The sequence below is a fragment of the Pteropus alecto genome, unplaced genomic scaffold (genome assembly GCF_000325575.1).
Source record: "Pteropus alecto unplaced genomic scaffold, ASM32557v1 scaffold105, whole genome shotgun sequence".
Lineage (NCBI taxonomy): Eukaryota > Metazoa > Chordata > Mammalia > Chiroptera > Pteropodidae > Pteropus > Pteropus alecto.
In genome coordinates, this window is record NW_006436294.1 from 5,838,324 (window position 1) to 5,845,864 (window position 7,541).

Below are 7,541 nucleotides of genomic sequence, written 5' to 3' on the forward strand. Positions count from 1 at the left end.
CAACGCGGCCCTGACTTGGATTCTGATTTGGTCGCGTGTCGAAATCCGGAAACCAAACCAAGAGTTCCAAGCACCCGTGTGGTCCGGGACGCTGAGGGACGCTCAGGTCTGAAACTGGTGACTAGGGGGCTCCCTGGAAGGAGGGGACAGCCCTTTGTTTTGTAGAGACGTCCTCTGAAGCATCCGTGAGTAAACGACGTGCCCAGGGCTCCGGCGCGCGGGCCCGTGGAGGCTGGGAGCGCGCTGCTCCACCCCTCACGTTTCCCGGCAGACTCAGCTCAGCCTCTGCAGTGCCACCTCCTCCAGGCAGACTCCCTGCCTGCGCCCACCCTCCTCAGTCTGTTCTTAACACGGCACCCCTGGGATCCTCTGAGAAATGCGGCCAGCTGATGCCCATCCTCTGCTCAGTCCCTCCTGGGCTCCAGGTCCCTCTGAAGGCCTCCGAGCCCATCCTGACCTCCCACCCTCGGCCCCGACCCTGCTTGCCGCGGTCCGTCTGCAGCGCACATCCTGACACACTTCGTCGCCGCTTCGCTGGTGGACGTCCTGGCTTCTTGCCGCGCTCCTGACCGCTCACCCCCCCCCCAAGCTTTGATGCCTACAGCTCACGGTTAATTTGTAATTACCCGTCTCAGACGCTCAGAGACACCTTCCGAGTCTAATGTGATGTTGTCACCGAGAGCCACGGGTTTTGACATTTAACAAACGGCACTTCTCAAAGCTGCAGCACAGAGAGAACAAAGTGTCCTCAGTGATGTCCCCCGTCACCGAAGGGGCCCCTCTAGAGTCACTGCGTAGAAACGACCAGCAGAAAACCGCCTTTTCTTCCGCCCGGTGGTGACTGGGCTCGTCACGTGGAGACAGAGCCAGGTGCGGCCTCGGCTTGCTCCTGTCCATGCGGCCAGGCAGGGCGGGTCTCCGGCTGCCAGAGTCCCAGCGGCGCGGGCCGCTCTGCGCAGCTCCGTACCTGGCTCCGCGCCGGCGGCTCTGCCGGAACCGGCGCTCAGAGCGTCAGGGCCGACTCCGCTCCCTGGGAACGCCACCGAGACCTGGTGACTGTCACCTGCCTGGGGTACGGCCCGTCAGCGCCCTCTCACCCTCACGGCCAGCAAAGTAAAGACCCGGAGGGGGGTCTTTCCCCGGGGGCAGGTGCGCACGGCTCTGGGGCCAAGCAGACGACAGGGACAGACCGTCAGCGACAGAAACAGCGGTGGCTGGGCACGTCCGAGGGGCAGCGGCGACCTGCCCGCTTCGCCCGAGGGTGGGAGAGGGGTGCTTGCCCCGTCTCACGGCCAGGACGCGTGAGAGGTGGGCAACCGGGAGCTCGTGTGTGTGAGGACAGGCGAGGGGCCGTCCGCAGCAACGCCTGACGGCTCCCGGGCCCAGGCGCCCGACAGCCACGTCTGCCCAGGCCTCCTCTGTCCATCCAGGCGTCCTCCTCATCGCCCTGCGTCTTCCTTTGCGTCCGCCTCAGGTTTCCCGTCTTGTTAATTACGTTTCCACAAAAAAGGCGACGACGCCCCGCCTGCTGGCCCCGAGGCCCAGGCAAACCCCATCCCCCGGGGCCTCGGTTTCCTCCCGTCACCGCTCGGCCCGCTGCCCGTGGACGGGACCGAGGGCCCTGAGCACACGAGCACCTGGGACGGGAGCGTCAGTCCTCGTCTGTCACTGGGCGGCCCCCGCCCAGGGCTCCGGAGCCCCCGTCACTCCACACCCCCTGCCGCGCCACCCCCGTGTCCTGCAGGAGCTCGGGGCCGAGAACCCGGGGGACGAGCTGCCACACCGGGGCCCCCGGTACCCACGTCCGGAGAGGGCCGCACGGCCGCACGGCGCAGCCGGCCCGGCCCACGAACCTCGGCTCCGCGCTGGAGCCCACATTGCAGCGCCCCACGGGGACGTGGACAGGGGCTCAGGCAGAGACCTGGGCAGGGAGCCCCCCAAATTCCTGAGTCAGGCAGGTTCTGGCCCCGCCAGACCTGTCTGCTGGGATAGGTGCTCGAGACGGACGTGACCAACGCTACCGAGGACTCAGGGACCCCGCCCCAATACAGACTTTCAGAAGCCTCCTCTGCCAACTCTAAGTGAGGTCGCAGACAGGCTGTGCCCGAGGCACCGCGGCACCAAAGTGGCATCAAGACCCACGGCCAGCAGGAGAGGCCGGCGCTCCGCCAGACCCCAGCTTCGTCGAGAGAGGGACCCGCACGTGCACTCGGCTCCTACGGCCCAGCACAAAGTCCTCTCTGGGGCGTCCAGTCTCACCTCCTGGAAGTGCGTCCCCCGCGGGCCAGTGGCCATCCTCCATGTCCCCTTCCAGCCCGAGCCCCTCCCTCGGCCCCGCTCCTCCCGAGGGTGCTGGAGGCCAATTCTCTGCCCCTCCCCACCCTACTCCCAGTACCACTGGGTCCTGAACCCAGCCCCCCAGGGCTGTCCGCTGGGACGCCTGCCAAGTGTGATTCCCCGGGTCTTTGGGGCAGAGGCGGGAAAGGCTTCAGGTGGTTCTCTGACCAGCTGCTGCGTGTGGGGAGCCAGGGCCCACCCACTCAGAGCACCAGCGGTGCGCCGGCTCAAACCCGCGACCCCGAGCCCAAAGCCCTGTCCACCCGCCCACCGTGCCCTGCCAGCTGCCTTCTCCAGCACCCACCCCGGCCCCCAGACCTCAAACTCGCCTGCGAATGGCACAACCACTCTGCCCCTGACGCCTGCTGGGCCTTCTTTATCCGTTTTGTTAACCGGTAACCAAGCTGGACGCAGTGTTACCCCACCCATCAGATCACCCGTGAGGACATCGGCCGACAGGGGCATGACGGCGAGGGTGCGGCCCCCCACCCCGAATGCGTCCTCTGGGGCCCCTCTGCCCGGTCCTCACGAGCTTCAGAACCCCGCGAGGGGGCAGGGCCAGAGCTCCGCGTGGGTCCACACCGACACCCGAGGGTGAGGACCCAGCCGCTCAGCACGTCTCGCTCCGACCTCACGACAACCCCAGGTGGGCCCTGTCATCCCCACCGTCCCCACGTGAAAGCTGCCGGAATCACAGAGCCAGTCAGGGGTGGTCTGGGACCCAGGCACCAGCAGGTGACCCTGCCAGGTGGAGGCTCCCCAGGAAGTGCACACGACAGCCCCAAACCCAGGCCCGGGCCGGGGTGCTGAGCTCTGGGTGCGAGACCTCGGTCTTGGCCCTCACAGCTGTGCCACGCGGAGGGCCCCGCTGTGCTAGGCCCCGACCATCTGCCACAATCCCCGCCCCATTTCCATGGCTCCGTCCCCAGGCCACCGCCCAGGCCCCTCCTCCACCTAGCAGGAGCCCGGTCACACGACACTGCACGCGCACAGCACGTGGGGCCACCTTCCCGTCACCGAGGCACTCTTCCACAGAGGCCCCGGGGCCCGGCGGGGTCGGAGGTCACCGCAGGATGCGAGGATGACCCACGCCAGCCGGGCCCTCTCCCTGCTTCACAGGTGGGGACGCCGAGACCCGGGACGAGGATGGGGCTGGAGCTGACGCCCAGACCCCCTGTCTGTCCACAGGACCTCAAGGAAAGTAAAGAAAGGTTAACAGGTGGGGTGAAGTTCTGAGTCCCACACCAGCGACTGCTCGGCAGGCGGCAGTGGGGCCGGATGTCACCTCGCACCTGCTGCTCCAGCCGGCACCCCTGGGTACAAACCGGCAGCAACCCCTCAAAAGACCCCACGTGCGCCCTTCAGATTTTACGAGAAATTTTCGTAAATGCAAAGCCACCGGAAAGAGAGGTTAACCGTGTTTGAGCCCTTTATCTGTGGGCCCACGGGCCAGCCCGAGGTTTAAGAAAGGCCTTGGTCAGGCAGATGTCCGGCCCGCTCGGCCCAGACAGCGCCCTGCACGCCCGCAGGCCCAAGGAAACACCCGAGGGCGCCTGTCGCACCTGCGAAAGTTTCCGGTCCAGGTGACAAACGGTACGGCCGTCCGGGCACAGCAATGCCGAGGGCTAAATGAGAAGGGCCCGGAGGACGAAGGGCAGCGTCAGGTTTTAAACTTTGAGAGGAAAAAGGCGGAGAGATAAAGAGAGAAAGAAACATTGCTCAATAATCCTTGAACTCGGCACAGGGCAGCAGGGCAGGCACGAAACCTGGGCACAATCGCAGCCGGCACTGCGGCTGAGGCCCGTCTGCAGAGGCGGCCGGGGATGGACCAGCGTGGGGGTGATGGAAGAAGCCGTCTGCCCCGGACCCGCGAGGGAAGCCCAGCCCAGCAAACGGCTAGGAGAGATGGGTGGCTCGAGGGCCACTGGGATCGCCGTGGTTTCTGCAGGCCACAACGTCCCCTCTGCTGGACGAGCGACACACGGGACAGGTTCTGCTGCCGCTGGAGACGACAGACGCAGAGTCACTGTCCAGACACTCAGTGTGCCGGAATTAAAACCACGAGCAACGGGCCCCCCAACCGCCTTCCTCAACAAAACGGGGGGGTTGGGCAGGGGGGGCAGGATACTCTGCAGAGAGAATGTTAAAACTTAAATGGTCTCGCAAGTCAAGAGCAGGGGAAAGGGGAAAGGGCAGCCTTAGAGTCCAGACCAAAGAGGCTCCAAAGACATAAAACCAAATTTACGGCGAACTTTCACCAAATTCAGAATCTGCAACAATCGACCGCGAACACGCTCCCGAGATAATAAGGAACTGTGGCCTGCTGAGGGTGATAACGGCACTGGGTTTGACGTGGCCCATGCTCAGACGGGGTACTGAAGTGTTAGGGCTGAGATGACGGGTCTAGAACTCGCTTCAGAACACTGCAAAGAAAGAGCGGACAGGGGCTTGTGTGGGGCAAATGCGGGAAACCTGGTAACTGCTGAAGCTCGGTGACGGATAAACGGGAGGGCGCCATCGCCCTATTTTTGTGTATTTTAAATGAGTTCACAATAGAAACTATTTCAAAAGAATCAACTGTTACATTTTGAGGACTCACAACAATTCAAGAAACAAAAAAATGTCCGTATCAGACGGGCATGTTACAGTAGCATTGTACAACTCACAGACAATAAACCCAGCCAGCACTGCTAAAACGTCTGAAACTACACTAGAAGTTACCATAAGATACTCTCCTTCTTAAAGCCATATAGGCTTTAGGCGCTGAAGCTTTGCATCTTTTTTCTCACGCACTTATTTAAACCCTTCTGTAAGGTTTACAACAGATCTGAGGAGACCATACCACCATGCCAGCTTCTGGCCAGGGCACAGTGCCATCTGCTGTGATGACACACGTGCCCCGTCAGTGGGAGACCGGGTCCTACCTTCGGGGGGAGAAGTGAGGTGCAGGAGGAGTTAGAAACCACAATGAAAGTTGTTTATTTTCGAAGTCACCATCCTGTGTAGACAACCCTCAAACAAGCCTTAGGTGTCCCAGAGGTTACTCTGTAGCAAATCTGCGAGGCGGTGTAACACACGGGGGTCCCCTTGCAGCAGGCATGCGCTCAGACACACTAAGATATTTCAGTGGGTTAAAAAAAAAAAAAAACTAAACTAATTTGTTCACCTATGAAGGTTCTGAGTCACTGGAGAATCCACCCATCCTAAACCACAAACTCTTTCAAATAATTCAAAAAACGAATAGTAACACACTTAATTTCCGAGTCCAGATATTCATTCACCTCTGTAACATAGCATCAGCAATGGGCATGACACAAACCTACTATGAACTCTTTAAAATTAATTTTCTTAGTAAGTCACTGAACACATATATTAAAAATTGGAGGTAACAAAACGATTTGTAATTTTCGTACAATCCAGATCAAATGTCTTCTCATTATTCTAAATTAGGAAATATAGTATTAAAAAGAGTTTCAATGAAGAGATTCTATTCCAAAAATTCCTCTTAAACAAAATTAAAAGCCTCTAGTATTTAGAACACGATTGTACCGCACCACAGCCTTATAATTTACAGCTCACTCACACAGCCTGAAAGTTGGGTTCAGTCCCATCCTGCCATTAGCTGAGAACGATCCTACGGACCCATTTATTTTCTCGTCCGAAGCTGACCCATGGCAGGCGGGTCCATCTGTGACCGTGACCGTGGCCCTCTCCTCACCATGCCACAGCACAGAGGCCCACACCGGAGCCAGGGCCTCCCCAAGGCTGTCAGCGACCAGAAGTGAGCCTGGAGATGGACAGGGCTCCAGCATTCTCAAAAAAATGGACCAGACCAGGAAATCTCGCGGTGCCTCCTGGAGCTCGTTTCAACGATACCTGTGCGTACTCGCGCACCAATCTCGTCTACATGGCACAGGTGTTTCTTACTACGGGCCAAGGTCACAACGACTGACAGCCACTTCTCTAAGGAGAGAGTCGGCTTGGGGATCAGGCAGATCGCCCTAATGCTCGCTGGCCCCACGACCTTGGCAAGGTCTTAACCTCTCTGAGCCTATGAATACCACCGACTCGGCCAGCTGCCAAGGATTCGGTAACGTCCAACGCGACACAGATGCCTGAGCCTCCTCAGGCTTCTTCACTCGTTCCAGGCCCTCGACCTTTCAACCGAAAATCTGAAAAAACTGCAGCGTGGAGGCAAAACTCTCACTGGGTCCTTCACGCGGGGCAGGCAGGTGGGGGCCGCCACCCAGAGTCTCAAGAAGCCAAATATGCCCCCAAGACTGACAACAGAGTTCAGGACCCTTCCCCACAAAGGCTGGGCCACCTCCCAGGTGTGGGGTTAAAACCATTCTTCAGTCAACTTGCTGAGCGCGCTTCAAAGTTCCTCAGGCTCAGCCTTGGAGCAGCTTGCTAAGTGATATCGGAAAAGAGACAGAAGTCACAGGCGAGAAGCTGCCTGTGACTAGACACAGGAGTGGGGGACAACGTCAGGGGACCCACGCCGATCAGAAGGGGCTTCCAGACTCCGGATTTGGAGCAGGTCTGGAACAGGTGAGGCCAGGGTCCCCTCCACAGGAGGCCACGGGGATGGGGGGCCGGTAGGCAGAGAACGCACCAAGCTCAGGGCCAGGACCACCTAGCATGGTGGTCGCGGGGCCTGCAGCCCGCTGGAGCCTGGCGGACAAAGGGGGCAGGCAATGCCCTGTGTAAGTGGCAGGGCCAGCGGGAACTTCAGGAGCCACGTGCCTGGCGGGAGACCGGGGAGCAGCTTTACAACACTGGACCGTTTCCTTGGCCCGCGGAGTCAAGAGCCCTTGTAACTGTGCGTCTAAGAGGGGGGTGGGGGTGGGGGTTCTGCTTTTAGCACTTTAAGTTTTTGAGAACTTTTCCGGAGAGAGAGGGGCCGACTCGTGAGCGGGGTGCTAAGGGAATGAGCACAACTCCTCGCCGCCCGTAGTAAACTGTAAACGGCAATTAGCCCCTGAATAAGGGGACGGCGTGTCTGGAATGAGAATGAGCCGCACGCAGTTTCGGGGTTCGGGGGGCCGCCTCCTTTCCCTCTCAGTCTGCAGTCATAACTACCAACGGGAATGGGCCAAAATTCGGCATCTGCAGACTTTCCCTTCAGAGGGGGCCGCAGAGGTGCTGGCAACCAGAAAAGCGAAAGCGAGCGCGCTCCGGGCTGGCCGCCCGCGCCCCGCGCC